This window comes from Excalfactoria chinensis, chromosome 2, assembly GCF_039878825.1.
Source record: "Excalfactoria chinensis isolate bCotChi1 chromosome 2, bCotChi1.hap2, whole genome shotgun sequence".
In the NCBI taxonomy this organism is placed as follows: Eukaryota; Metazoa; Chordata; class Aves; order Galliformes; family Phasianidae; genus Excalfactoria; species Excalfactoria chinensis.
In genome coordinates this window covers 96,820,339-96,834,912 of record NC_092826.1, presented here as the reverse complement: position 1 = coordinate 96,834,912, position 14,574 = coordinate 96,820,339, and positions in this window count along the sequence as shown.

Sequence of the window (14,574 nt, the reverse complement as noted above, 5' to 3'; positions counted from 1 at the left end):
CAGTTGCTGGAGATGGGACAATGTGGAGAAGGCTGCTGTCCTTTTTAAAAGTCGGGCTTATACTCAAAAGAGCAGTATTTCATAATTGCTACTATAATCTCATAGAGAAAATCATTAGCAAGTATTTCTTTCTTTCTTTTATCTTTCTTTGTTTCTTTCACAAAATGCTTAACAGTTCCGAGAAGAACTGTGTTACAGGATGGTAGCAGTAATGATGTATTCTGTTCTGCTTGTCTCATGTCCTAGGAGGAGCAATTTAGAAGTCCATTTAGATATAATGAAGGAAAACACCGAATTTAAATCCATTGCTTTTAAACTTAGAAACTCAAGACACTAAAATTTTAAGCCAAAGCTACTGTTTGCTGCTGTGCTTGCCATCTGTGTCCGGCCACAAATGGGTACCATTATTTAACAGAATTTCAGGTTAGATCAGTCTATATCTAGACCTGAGATAAAACTATAATCGATAGATTCACATAAAAATAGCAGTATCTTGGAGTATCTTTCTACTTATTGTTTTCTTGGGTATGGTCATAGGTGTTACTAGACAAACTATTTGACCAGGACACAAGAGCTGTACTGTTGAGTTTTTCAAGTCCCAGTTTGCCTGGGGAAATACTGATGAGATTTGCCTATAATTTTATTATTATTATTCATATCTGCCTTATTTTAGTTAGTAAGAAGTATTCTCATTGAAAATACTGTCCACTTTTTCTAGTACATTGTGTCTGATGCAACAAAGGATCCGTGGATTCATAGGGAAGAATGACCTTTGCAGTGAGCTAGCATGAATCCTTTGCACTGTTGAAAAGAGAACTGGTGTGATGCCAGTTTACTGCCTGGTGGGAACTATGATTTCACTGTAAATAAGAAGTCAACACAGATTTTCTGTGTGTTGTTGCATCCAAGTTATAGATGGTAAAACTTCTATTTGTAAAAAAAGGACTTGCAATCCAATCTTATGTATTAAAAGATTTGCGTAGAGCTGGAACAGATGGAAAAACAGACATTTTTGGCACTATCCTCCTCTACTCTTGACCAGTGGGTGTTGGTGACATCAAAAGAAAAGTACAGTGCAGTGCACTGAGTGAAGTGCAGGGCAAGTCACCAGCTTTTGTTGTCCCAGTGTCATCATACCAGCTCAGTCACAGACAGAACTGACAACATCCCAGACTTCCCAGCTTCTGTTATAGGGCCAATGCATACATTTAAAGATAAGAACCATCTGTGTATTTTCCAGTAGTTGAATTTAGGATCTTTCAAATTAGCCATTACCTTATGGCCCTAGTCATTTGCAGTATTATCCTAATTTCCCTTTACTCACTGTTGGCCATGCTAATAAGAAATGACCTGGGAAAATCTGCAACTTTTGTGCTCTGCACGTGAACAAAACCAAACTTCTATTTTCAGTCTCTGAGTTTAGCATTACTACAAGCAGTTCTGTAAAAACATATAACGAGCCAAGCTCTGTAGTTCTTAAGTGGTGTAGAATCAGACACTGACTAAATTGTCTTTATATATCTAAACATTAAATTTTGCTCTAGGTTATAGATTCATCTGGGAAGTGCATACTGTAGGGTTGTGCACACTCATGACCTGTTCTAACATAAAAATACTATTTTTCATGAAGTTATATGATACTAGAAAAATCTAGATTACACTAGAAAAGTGCTGCAAGAAAAAAACTCTTTAAGTACATACCCAGTTCTACATACATGAGAATTTCAGGTTAGATTTGGAAGGAAACTTTAATGTCTCTTCTTCAACTGCTTGACTTCTGCAAAACAATCATAGAATCACAAGGTTGGAAAGGACCTACAAGATCATCTAGTCCAACCATAAATATGTGCAGCTGTATGAAGGTCCTGTGGTGAAGTTCACCACAGCCTGTGGGGAAGATCTGTTTTTCATATCTATTTCTTTCTGCGGCTCTATTAACTTAGAGTGAATATGGCTAGGTCCAGAAATCAAGCCAGTAGCTTTAGTCCTGATACGCTAGAAAGTGGTCAAGCAGGAAGGCAGCTTTTACATGGCTTCAGAAATAAGTTTGCAACAGGTGGGTTGGTTTAGACAAGCTGTTCAGGTTATGTAAAGGTTATGGCCATACATTGACCTGTCCTTCCTTTGTGAGTCAAATTTGGAGAAACAAATACACCTCTTCCAAATTTTCTTTGATGAGGTTTACATTAAATATGATCAAGAAAGGTTTCTGCAGAACTATCAGTCAAATCCACAGCCTGATTTTTCCAGTCAGGTCAAGTCTCTCTCCACCCAGCTTTTTCTCACCCTTCTATGGGAAGCAAGAGAGTGATTCCAAGATGAAATTCCTGCTGCTCTTAAGACAGTGGTAAATTTCTCGACTGTAAGTGAGACAGGATTTCATTCAAATGTACATTCTTTCCTAAAAATAAAGTCTATCTGGATGGATGGCGGCAGCAATATAGGAACTTTGCAGAGCAAACTAAAAAGCAGCTATTAATCAGCTTCGGCATAACCTTAATGTAAATGTGTGATTAATTGGTTTAAGGACAAAATTGTTTTGCTTAAAACTGTACTAATTTGAAAATAACTCAGTAATTTATTTAAGGAGTTGCTGTACTGCTGTCACAATTCTATCACTTTCAGGACAGAACATCTGTTTGCTGGTAGATGTTCTAGGAATGCCAAATGTAACGTAGAGTTTATTTTCCAGTATAATGCACATTTTATATCCCATGAGAAGTGCTCTTCACCTTTATGAGCTATCTTGGCTGAGCAAACCGGTGCTGTTTAGTGGGGTTTTTTTATTATTGTTGTTTTATTGAAGAAGGGTAGAGAGAACATGCCTGAATATGCTTTTCCAAAAGAATGATAAGATTATCTTCCAAGGTGTTAAAAGTACTTTTGGGTGTTTTCTGGATTACCCTTTTATCCTTAGACAGTTAACAGCCTTAGGTCTTTTATCCAACAAAAGCATCTCAGGCCTAACAAAACTGACATAAATACATTTGTATGTATATATTTTTTTCTTCTAGTTTTGGAGCCCTGAGACAAGCTAGAATCAAAAACATTTTACATTTGGCTGTTGGTTCTGTGGTGTTGGTTTACATGGCCCGAGGAACTCTCAAAGATAAAAATACAGTCTCGCTGGTTTCAGGGTACTCTCCAGAAAGAAATAGGCAAACAGGCATACGCTAAGTGGATAAAGGTGCAGTTTTTAATGGAAATGCTTCTTTGTGAGTTCAACTATAGTGGGCTGTATGATAACTAATGTCCTTATAGTGGGCTATAACTAACGTCCTTGTAGTGGAGCCTAAAAAATGCAATGGAAATTTTTTCTCCAGAAGGTTTTATTCTTGCATAGAGGATACACACATGCAGTGTGCGCCTGAAGGTTGTGACACTGTATGAACATGTGCGTGTACGGAGATGGTGCAGCTTCCAACATCCAACAAACACTAACTGGTATTTGAAAATGAACCTCTTTTAAATTGAAAAAAGTTTGGGCTGGCAACTTGACTATGTGCCACATCCTCTGTATGCACTCTGTGTGTGTTATAAAGAAACAGGAATATCAATGACAATGATTGCAAAAACACGGAGAGCTTTCCAAAACTGGAAGGTATCGAAGCTGTGGTAACTCCTTCCTGGATAAGAGGTAGAGAGACAGTGAGGTCAGTGTTAACACTTTGGGCTCCGTATCTGGACAAAAGTCTTGGTCTCAGAGCTTATGCAGAGAGGTGATGTCCACTCACTGCAAGATTACGTTTCGTTTTGCTGAGATGTTTTTCTCACCATTCCTTACCGAGTGTGTTCTGCTGCAGAAGATGTGGTTTCTGTACTATTTACTTGCTGGCCAGAGGGTTTATGTATTAGTCTGTGATACACTGTCCCCAAGTATAGTCTTTATTTTATGAAATAACAACTTCTTTTCCTTTATTTTCTCTCTCTAAAGGAAACTAAGCAGTGATCTAAGTAAACTTTGAATTAACTTTTTTATAGTACTTTAAGGACAAAAAATACAGTTTGCTGTATTTTACCTTTAGCACATTTAAACAGCTTTTTTTTTTTTTTCTTTTTTTCTTTCTTTTTTTTTTTTTTTTTTCCTTTTTCTTTTTCAATTGTACCTTCAGAAACACGAGGAAAGATTTGGTTTAAGAATAAGGAAGGTAAAAACTGGATGTAATCTCTTTAACAGAATGTACCGCAGTTCTGCTGTTTGCTGTGTTGACTTTGTTGTTTATAATGCATTGCGTGAGCACATTCACCATGTACTGAAGTGTGTGTTTGTGTGTACGGGGTGGGGTAGGGGGAAATCTTTTTATGGAAAAAGAAGTTATGAACATAAACTATGAAGCAACATCTAATGAAAAGTTTCTTTTTAAGTGCAATATATTTATTTCTGCTAGAAATATAATATCAACATTATGTAATATTTGAAGCATTAAATGTTATTTGTAAACAGCTTAAAATTATATATATATATATCACAAAATTGTACAGAAGTGCAAATGTGTGGATATTCAGTTTCTTTCATTAAAACGTTGGGTGTTTTGATATATCATTCTTATTTAGCCAAAGCTTTCTGCCTTTGTTGTTTTTCCTTTAACTGAGACACTAAGCACAGTGGGACAAACAACAGATTTTTCACACTACATTCGGAAGGTTGCAAAAGGTTGTTTAAATCCTAAATCCAACACGTGGAGTATTATCTGTACAGTAGTTAAGTATATTTGTAGTTTACATGTCATTATATAAATAGTTCTTTCAAAGTGCTCTGTGATTACATTCAGAGAAATTGCTGTTTTGGCCACTGGAGTATAACTAGCTGAAATATGGGGTTCCCAAGATTCCCAAGATAATAGACAGAGACCTAGAAAACACACTCAAAGAAGAAAATTGAAAAGAATTTGATCTCTTTAGCTTGGAAAAGTTAAGATAATGGGAAGATGTAATAACGTTTTCAGCTGTACCTAGAATGTAAAGAAGGAAGGAAAGAATTCCCCATATCTACTGCACATTTTAAATAGGCTTTTATTCAGCAGGATTTTATTTCTATTTAAATAACTTACTAAAGCATGGGAGAGCCACTTGAGATATCTGAGATATTCAAAGAAGAGGGATAATGAAACACAGCACTATACTGCCTAGAGTAGATAAGGAACTGGAAATCTTTAAGAACGGATTGAACATACACTACTGGAGAAGGGTGTGAGTAGAGCCAATCTTGCCTTAGGACAACCACACGATGTCTTGAGGTGCCTTCAAGCTTTTTGCAAGAGCCATATCTTAAAGAGGTTCTAACACAATCTTTGTGCTGCTCCAAAGGTTTCCATTACACACCTACAGTTCAGTTTTATCCTCAAATTGAGATCAGCTGTAGAGTCGTTTTTTTTTTTTGCAGCTAGTTCCCAGGAGTTGTTGACTTACAGGGAAACTTGACGTGGTAGAAGAGCTGTGAGGTTCTAATGAACAGCTGTAGTGCTGCCTTAATTTGGTTTCTGCCTGAACATAAGCAAGGAGAGAACAGCCTGAGGTAAGCCAGATGTGTCCATTTTCCTTTTGGAATATTTGCAAATGAGAACAGCTCATTGAGTTGGTAACTGTGTATGATGTCTTGTCTGTGTCGTATTTTTATGACTTCTTGGTAGCTACAAAGCATCTGTTCTTATGGATATTCAGTGCTATAAAAGGCTTTTGCTTAAGCTCAGGCTAGGGGACTTTTTGCTTACATGTAATGCTGAACACGTGCATTGGCGCTTTTCCTGGGTCAGAAACAGGGACAGTGTGCTTGTTCAAGATACAGTTATGCCAAAGGTCTTGCTGAAATGAGTAGACTTAATTGTTTACAGTTAAATGAATGCTTAAGTATTTCACTGTCTTTGTAACTGAACACTCCTTGTGTTTTGTAGAATCAATTTGTCCATGTGACAACTTGTTGGAGCCTTTATTTACTATTGTCAAGAAGGAAACTAGAGGATTAAATACAGCGAAGAACTTGCGCTTGACAGTTGTCTAATGCCTAAGATCCTTATTAAAGCTAGGCACAGATATTAGTGCTGGTCAACGAGACTTTTAGAGAACTTTAAGAAAGCTGCAGTAACTGCTCCTTGCTCTCCACAGTAATTACTAGAGGGCCTAAAGACTATTCCGTGGGGACGCTTGCCAGAGAGGTATCTTTTCTGTTGTTGTTGGGCTTGTTCATCTATTTATTTTTGAGAGTAGCAATGATAACTCGCTCACCCGAGTGCAGACAGTGGTAATTCACCACTGCAGCATTTTTAGCTCTGTTAATAAAAAATGTCTTTGCAAACAGACCCAGCAAAACCTGTTTTTATTTTTTTTTAATTTTATTTTTTTTCCTTTTAGGTTTAAAAACAGGCTCGATTACAGAGACTACACTAATTTAGTTGATCATTTCCTATTATTGAATTAAAAATAGAGCAACCATGTTAAATTATTCTGATCTACTAGTTGACTTCAACTTGTTTTTATTGCCATTGCAAAGCCTACCAGGAATAGCATAGTTGTTTTTGAGAAGCTTCTGTGTCCTCATTTCAGGTCAAGGTTTCCATGGCTTGATACCAGTCTTCAAAACTTGGTGTTAAAGTAGGGCAAATGCCTGCAATTGAATCTGTAATTTATGGTGTTTACCCCCAGAAATGGAGGTAACAGTTTCTTGAGGAGCTGCAGCTTTTCCCTGTTTAGATGCTTATCTTCTTGTCAGTTCTAGAATTTCTTTGACATACATAGTTCATCCTTGCTATGAATCCCTTTGTCTATCTGTGCCAGAAGTCTTTTATCTACTCTTTCAGTGGCAATGTATTCATTCTTCTATGTCAGCTCAAATGAGAATTGCTCTTGTGCTTTTCACCTGGATTTCTGTCTCAAGGCATTTTAAAATGTCCTGAAAGCAATAATGAAAGCAATAATATGAAACTGTGGGATTTCACAACCTACTTCCTTACACCCCACACTGCCTTCCAGTAAGACTTTATGGACAACGCATACCATAATTTTAACTATAAAACATTAAATCACTTGGGAATGTTATCATCAGAATCCACTTTTTCTCCTTGAGTTATTGCAGAACTGGACCGAGCTGTTAGTCTATGCTTAGCAGTAGCTACTGGAATTTGGCCACCTTTGGTCAGGAGTCTTCCCACTGAAAACCATTCCTCCTTCTGTTCTGTCAAGAAGAGTTTTTTACTTTCACTTCCTATCTTAAAGTCACGGTTGATACATAGTCACCAATTTACTACAGTTTATTCCTATGCTCTCTCATAGACCCATACCCAGGTAGCCAAAAGAATAATTAATTTTTATATTCATGCAAATTTATGCTTGTAAAATTTGCATTGATTATATTTGAATGTGTACCCACAGCTTTGGAATTGTAGGCTTCCAGTTGCTTCCCTCTGAATGTCATAGCTTTTACACTGAAGGCACCAGTAATGCTACTCATCCTTGGTGATACTACAAATAAGTTAGAAGATTTATCAGCCTGATTTCGTCTAATCACTCTCATTTTCAGTTAACATAGTCACCCCAAACAGGGCACTGACAGAGGATGACTTGATTGTTTCAGATGGTTAAAGACTTTGGCTTTCTTTGCTCTTTCATTTTACAAAGCCCTGGGAACATCCTGCATTTTTCTATGCACACATAAAACTCTAATACTTGTGTCCCCTAATTTTCTTTACAAGACTTAACACATTTTTCAGTTGTTCTTAAATGAGTTAGCATGTATCACATAGCTTACCTAGCACTTAAGACAACTTGGCATGTTTTCCAGTAGTTCTGGACTGACAACTACTTGTATTTTACGTCACAGGGAAGTATTTTCCATGTTACATGTCCAATGAGGGAAAAGACTAATAAGAAGCATTGTAGGCTGAGATTTCAAGGCCTCCAGGGAAAGTAGGTGTGCAGGTTTGTTCTGTATCTTTGTTCTCCTGATGTTTCAACAAGCTTGGCCAAACTGTTAGAAAACACATGGATACTTCCTTTTCGTTTGCTACCTCAACAATAAGAACACTTATCTAAGCTGCAAGGATGAATTTCTCTTCTCTGTTTATGCAGATCAGAACATGTTTTCTTTGTGGATCCTTCTCTCAGCAGCTTAGATCTCCTTATGCAAAGCAGAAGAGGAGTCTATGTACTTGTCTCAAAGGTACAGCTGCAATCCCAACCGCATAGGCAAAACTGAAATCTCCCATCCCAAGCAGATGGGCTGGAGTGCCTCAAAAGAGGCTGGGAGAAGCCAGAATGCAGAACTATGTGGAGGAGAACAGGATGAGCAAGCCCTTAGTTCAGCCAGTGCAGGCTGCCTCCGGTCCTGTTCCTCAGCAGCTGCTGTTGCCTGGTACATTCAGCTTCCTCCCACATGAAAAGCAACACATTTTTCTTTCCAGGGCTTTGGTATAGGCAGCAAACAGGTAGCAAGTTTGGGACTGGTTGGTCCCACCCCTGTTCATAAGCATACGAACACACAGACCAGATGGTGTTCAGGTGTCTTGTCTGCCTGGAACCATTCCCTTAATGATGGAGGAGCCTAGAGACTGAGATTTCTGATGTTCAAGTCTCTCTCCTAGTTTAGTCCTATAGCTGCATGTATGATCCCGTGTTTAAAATCCTAGCAGAAAGCTACGAGGGATATGGACGATAATTATTCATAAATGCAAACTTTGGAAAAACCTTGGTAAAGCCATTTTTTTTTTCCTTCCCAAATAGTAACACATCCATGAACCTGACCTTCCAAATCTTGCAACTTAAAATATGTTTAATGCCTGTATTATTCTGGAAATGTGAATCCACAATGCAGCTGTGGTGAGGTGGATGCGCTCGCCAGAATGAACACACAGGAAAAACTAGAAGGGCATAAATAGCAACTGTCCGGATGTTACAGCAGAAATAAATTGGAAGCTGATCATAAGATCCAAGCGGGTATTTAGAGTTAGTGTAAATAGAAATACCAAATTAAGCAAATAACATGTAATTTTGAGATGAATTGCTCTATGTGCCAAGCGTAAAACTTTGCACTCGATTCGTGCGGTATGATAACAGGAGACCATGGAGACATTTTAGAACCTAGAATCACACGAGAAACTGTAAGCCACATAAAATCATATGTAACAAAATCACACATGCAGTATGATCATAAACAAAGCTGCAATATGGTTAAAGAAGACAAGTCTAGCTCAGGAGAAGGTTCCCATTATTGTGTAACCTGAAGGAAAAACAGACCAGGCATCCAAATTTCAGCCATACCAGATGCTGCTTCAAGAAAACACTAAAAATCACACTTAGAAGTGTATCCAAACACAGGCAAAATGAGTGTTTATTCTGATTTTCATGTTATAGTGCCCTGCTAGTCTCTATTTTACTCTTTGGTTCTGGAGCAGGTCCACATAAAATAATTTGTATGGCTGAAGTTAAACCAGTGATTCAGATGCAGAACGACAACAAAAGGGTTTTTTCCTGCTTTATTTGAGATTCATGACAAGGGCTGAGCATGCATCCAGATGGAGACATGAGAGAAGACAAAAAGGACCCCAGAAAAGGAAACAGAGAACTGCATATCATCTTCATTTAAATAATGAAAGCCATAAGAATTAATAAGTGTACCAAGCTGTTGGAATAAAATTGAGAAAAGAAGCAGAGCTCTGCAGAATTTCCCCCACCATTGAGTATGACATAAATAATCTGAAAATGAATAATGGCTTCACTTTTGTTTTGTTCCACACTTCACTGATGTTGCATTAACAAACGCCTTAAAATAGATTGCTTTGTGTGAAGTTGCTTTGAAAGGCAGCACTTAAAAGAAGCTGGTGAGGAAATTGCGAGTTTAATAAAAATGCAAGCAGTTACAAAAATGTTACGTGACGTTCTGGACTTACGTTAGTAAAGAAAGCAATGATTCCTAAACACGATAAAGCCGAGGCATAAAAACATTCTATCAGAGCTCCGTATCTGCAATGGAAAGGACTGAAGCAGGGAGTTTGTTCACGAGCTGCAAATGTGATTTCAGCTGTTTTTTTGCTGAATTGCCTTATTTTTATCTACCAAATGTTTAAAACGAGCTGTTTCACTTTGCTCCACCCAAGTTCACCCAACAGGTACCCAGCTGCAGAGCTGTAGGTACAAAACTCATTTTACATCTGAGCATGGGATGGCTGCAATCCCCCAAATCAGATTTTAAAGCCAAAACATTTCACTTCAGCATATGAAGATGTGAAATAAATCTGCTCCAAAATCCAGGATAATAACACCCTATACACTATTGTGATTCTCGATTGATTATTTTTTATTTCCTTTTAATATTTGGAACTGGATGTAGTAGAATAACTTCTGCTGTTGTTGCTATGCCAGCAAATACATTTCTTTCTAATATAATTTATTCCAGCTACACAGCCAAAATAAATGACAATGGCAAAAGGACTTTTTTTTTGTCAGTGTCACTCTTTGCACAGCTCAACTTTCGGGTTTTAAGAAGTGGGTTTGAGGATGGGTTTTGGCTGATGAACTGAATAATCAAAGGAAAATTAATTCACAGTGGATTGAAAAAGCAAAAATTGACTTTGGAAGAGTACAGAAGGCTGGTTTTTAAAGAATGAGAAGAGCTGTGCATATCTGATAAGTCTGCAATGTATTCGCTCAGGATATTTGTATCCTCAGGTTAGTTACCACTACTAATATTCAGAGGCAGTAAGCTTTGCATTGCCCTGTCTCCATATGCGATGTAAGCTGCTGTCCATGTGTGTGTGTGTGCTGTACTCCTGGTGCAGGTGTTCCCTTGCAGCACTGCCTTGCTGCCAAGCTTCAAAGCTTGTGAAATAACTGTGGCTCAGGAGCTGCCATGGGGTAATCTTCCACTGGGAGTGCCTCACTGACATGACCACTGCAGGAGGGGGCTCCGGGAGGTGAGCAGTCAGCTTTACCATTCCTGGTAGGCGCCGATTTCTTTTCTCCCTAATACTCTACCTTACTCAAAGCTAAGTAGGCACAATAACAAATCCCACTGTTGTTTCTAATCTAAATGCTCTTTGGGAAGTCACTTGTATCATCCAGTGCCTGGATACAGCTGAAATCAAAAGCCCACTTGGAAAACACAGCTTTTTAAATTTTTTTTTCAGACCTTTTTTGTTGTGCATAGAACAGGCTCCCGAATAACAGGCAGTCACAGATCCAAGCTGCTGGAGTTTAAGAAGCGTTTGGACAATGTTTTTAGACATAGGGTTTGAACTGTGGGTGGCCCTGTGCAGAGCCGGGGGTTGGACGCGACGACCCTTGTGGGTCCGTTCCCACTCGGGCTATATTGCGTGCTTCTGGATTCCAGGACTTTCGGCAGGCTCTCTGTGCCCTCTGCCGGCTGCAGAGGGGAAAAAAATGCTGCTGCCCTTCCGCTCAAAACTACACTGTCACAGCTGCAAAGTTTTATTTCACTGCTCCAGGGCATTTCGGGGCAGCAAAATCTTTCTCCTTTTTTGCCTCTCAGATTTTCTACCAGCTCATCAGGTGTAAAATCCAGAAGGTGAATGAAAGTATGCTGATCTGTCCCAGCCAGGTTTTGTTTTAGTTGAGCTGAGAGGGCTTTTCTCTTCTCACTGTTGGATGGGAAACAGTCAGTTACAAGCTGTAATATCTTTGAGAGTTATGTATGGTAATGTATTTATTTATTCACTTATTGTTATTCATATGTATTTTCAGTAAATACTAATCTTGTCTGTAATAAATGCTGTCCAAATAAGAGAAAATGATCAGCTCTTATCGTGCGCTAGTTTCACTTTCTTCCCAGTAGACAAAAGAAGTATACCCGTCCATATCTTAACAACACTATCTTTAAATCCCTTTGGAACATGTACCCAACATCATACCAAGCAGACAACACATAGCTTGATTTTCATTTACACATAAGGCAATTTACAAGGCTCAGGAAGCCATGCGAGGCTTAAGGCAGATGTCTGCACTCACTTCACGCTTGCTCTCTGCGCCAGAGCTGTGTAGCTGGTTGGCCATACAGGACTTGCTGCTGCTGCTGAACTGGGTAAGTGTGCCACATCTAACGCCTTACTCCTGGCAGAACTCCACAGAATGCATAAAGATGCAGATGTATGTTTTCTATTGTGGAAATCATTTTCATACGTTTGCAGGCCTTCACTCTGAGTCTCAGCAAACATGGTGATGGCGAGCTCTACAGAGACAACGTGAATTGTTCTCCTACAGTGGTCTTAACTACAGTCCTCTTTTTTTCCTTCCACTTTTTGCATAGCCCTAATGGTTTTTAATACAAGAGCCATCTGGATGCAAAAGCACACCTTGCTACCATGCAGCGTGACTGATGAATTAGGTTGAAATTAGCTAGAGAAAAACCATTTGTTATATTTAGGCAGTATCAAATACAGTTTGTGTCTCTGTATGTACGTATTTCTGTAGTTAACTGAGTAAAAATCATGAGCTTAAAGGTGTATCTTTGTGTTTGATCTTCACAATCTCTAATTCTATGTTCACCCCCTTTGCTTTGTTTAAGTTCATTCCTCTTCTACTCGCATTAGGGGAGCAGTTCTCCTTTTTCAGATGATTATAATGACAATGGGGAAGAAAGACCAGCAATATGGTCTCCTCGAGTCCTTTGGGATCAATTTGTGGAAGCCTTCAGAGTGATTTCCAGACTTAGTTGAGAAGGCAGCAAAAATCTATTGCGTGAAAGACTTACTTTGCATGTGGGAAATAGATCGGACGTCACTCTGTGAGAAAGAAACATTTGTTGTATCCTGGATTAAAGAACGTATGTACAAAGGATACCTTCTCGATCTTTTGAATGAGATGACAGTTTTGACTGAGAGATGTGAGGACCTCAGCAGCAAATGAGGGGATCCAGGCTCTAGAACCAGGTTTCATTTCCACCCACAGCCTTTCCTTTAGGAACGCACAAAACCAGTCAAATCCTTGTTGATTAGGCCTCTGTTGCATTTGCACATTTAAGATTACTTTCCGAGATGACCTTTCTTCTCCTTCCTTCTTTGTTCTCTGACATTTTCACTTTCTTTCTCATTTACTGCCCGACTCTTTCCAGACTTGCTTCACATAGGTGGTCCCTATTCTCAATGCTACTTAACCAGTTATTGTCCCAGCACTCTTCCCTCCTACCAGTCTTGTTTCAGACCATGCTCTTCATTTGCGAAGTACCTCTGTGACATTATTTTGCCTTTTTATTAATTTCTTTTCAGCTGTTGGCAAAATTTGAAGGGACTGTCATGCATTTATCTTCGGATCATAGATGAGTGATTCTCTGTGTGTTACACGGAGCATTCCTGACAAACAGCAATGAAATGGCAGCTCAGGGTAAAACTAGTGTTTCCATTGGTATGGAGGATCTGGGTGGTCTGTAGCTCACAGCTGGGTCAGGGATGATTTTTTTTCATAAGGACTCACTGGAGGATTAGCTGGTATGTAATAATAAAAAGTAGAGCAGGAAAGGATCTTCAGAGGATCATCTTCTAGGCTCAAGACAGGACCAGTTTATAATTAAACTACCTCTAAAAGATGTTTATCTTATTTGTTCTTAAGAGCCTCTAATAATGGAGATTCCACAGGTCCTTTAGAGAGTCTGATGCTTAACTATTCTTTCACTAGAAATCAGCCCTGATGTCTAACGTGTCCATGAGTGTAATTTTAGCCCTTCATTCCATATCCAACACTTCTGTCTCTTCTTGTATCAACCTTTTGCCTTTTTTGAAAGCTGATATTGCATTGCCACTGATTACCCTTCTCTGGGCTATTATTCACATCTTTCTTGTATAGACATCAGGGTTTTTTCTGCTGTGTGTGTATGTTTGGAGGGGAAGAATCTGCTCTGCAACTACTGTGACTGATGTAAAACAAGAATGACAGTAAGGGATAAAGGAGATTATGAGGAAAAATTCCTATCCTTCGTGGGTTTACATCTTTCCTGAAGTGCAGTGCTCACTATCAGACACATTCCTTTAACTGAGATCTTACAAGCACTAACTGCAGTCAATAGATGACTTCATGAGTGAGATATGAAACTCTATCTCACATACCCCAGCGTGATGCTTGCTTTTTCCACAGCTGTGCAGTGATGTTCTCACTAGAATGCAGGAGTTTTTATTTTTATTTTTATTTTTTAATCATTTTACAGTAAAGCAACAGTTTAGTCTCTGTTCTTCATTCTGCAACTTTCCTAATACTGCTAGCAATAAGTCTTGTAATATCAACTGCAATTGTGGAGGTTTCACACTGCTTACAGAATGCACTTCTGCTTGTGGCATCACAGATCACACACAGAATGACCCGGGTTGGAAGGGACCTCAAGGATCATGAAGCTCCAACCCCCCTGCCTAGCAGGGCCATCAAACATACACCTTTACTAGATCAGGTTGCCCAGGGCCCCATCCAACCTGGCCGTGAACACCTCCAGGAATGGGGCATCCACAGCGTCCCTGGGCAGCCTGTTCCAAGACCTCACCACTCTTCTAGTAAAGAACTTCCCCCTAACATCCAACCTAAATCTTCCCTCTTTCAACTTAAAACCATTTCCCCTTGTCCTGCTATGTAAATGTGAAGTTACTTTAC